Source organism: Nanorana parkeri, unplaced genomic scaffold (assembly GCF_000935625.1).
Source record: "Nanorana parkeri isolate BGI_ZX_2015 unplaced genomic scaffold, ASM93562v1 scaffold1226, whole genome shotgun sequence".
Taxonomy (NCBI): domain Eukaryota; kingdom Metazoa; phylum Chordata; class Amphibia; order Anura; family Dicroglossidae; genus Nanorana; species Nanorana parkeri.
In genome coordinates, this window is record NW_017307494.1 from 356480 (window position 1) to 357422 (window position 943).

Sequence of the window (943 nt, forward strand, 5' to 3'; positions counted from 1 at the left end):
AGTTGCCTGTGGCAACCAATCGGCTTCTCTCTTCAGTCTGTTCAGTTAAGATTTGAAAATGAAAGAGAGAAGCCGATTGGTTGCCATGCACAGCTGCTCCAAATTTTGTCTGCTCCAGTTTTGACAAAATCACGGAGCTTATATAAGCTGCCCCGGTCATTACTGAGCATGACCAGCAGAGGGAGTGGGAAGGGGAAGCAGGAAGCACAGAGCTGAACAACGTAGGCTGTCTCCATGGCTACGGGAGCTTCCCAGCTGACGCCTTCCAGATCACGTAACCGGAAGCGGAAGTCGAAGTGTCCGTCTCGGCCATATTGGAAGCGGGGGAGGAAACAGGACAGCGAGGAGGAGAAAAGGGAAGACGGGGTTAGGTGATCCGGGCAGAGAGGTGAGGGGGCAGTTGGGAAGTGCTGTGTGGTAACGCGGAAGGGGGGTGTAGTGGTCAGTACGGTGGGGGAGGAGGTGGACGGACCGGCCTTCTGGGCTTATATCTCCCCAGGCCCTGGAGGAGGGAGGGACTCTGGTGTTTTTTTGGGCACTGACATCCATTGCTGATTGTCCCCCCTCCCCTCCTGGGGGCATCAGAGGTACCACAACACCCAGCATGGCCTGACACCCTCTGTCTGATTGAGGCATGCTGGGACTTTTAGTTCCACAGCTGGCTGGGTGCAGCTGGTTTCCCATTCCTCCCATGTTTATTGTTCTGGCTTTGATCCTGAGTGTCACTTTGGTACCGTCTCCCCCAAAGCTCAGTGTCCCATGATGATGACATAGATGTGTGGACACTATTGACATCCTGTGCAATCCTCTATTTCTGTGTCGTGTGTTTACATTGCACACATACTAGAATGTTCTGTTTATGGGTTACAAATGATAATCATCCTTCTCTTAGTACATGGTACAGATAGAATGTTAACATAGAGCTGAATCTGACCACTCTGAT

General features: G+C 51.7%; 1 protein-coding gene across 3 annotated transcripts in view; it reads left to right on the forward strand.

Moving 5' to 3' along the window:
* The window catches only part of UBE2J2 (ubiquitin conjugating enzyme E2 J2), a 20311-nt gene that overhangs the window by 1139 nt on the left and 18229 nt on the right, over positions 1-943 (forward strand). The window contains exon 1 of one of the 3 annotated variants that reach the window (XM_018568670.1): positions 281-388. The exons of 1 other annotated variant lie outside the window; for it this stretch is intronic. The gene's annotated coding sequence lies outside the window, so the exon portion shown is untranslated. Of the gene's footprint in view, positions 1-280; positions 389-943 lie in introns of those variants that run through there. One more of the 3 variants, XM_018568669.1, reaches the window with a different exon arrangement.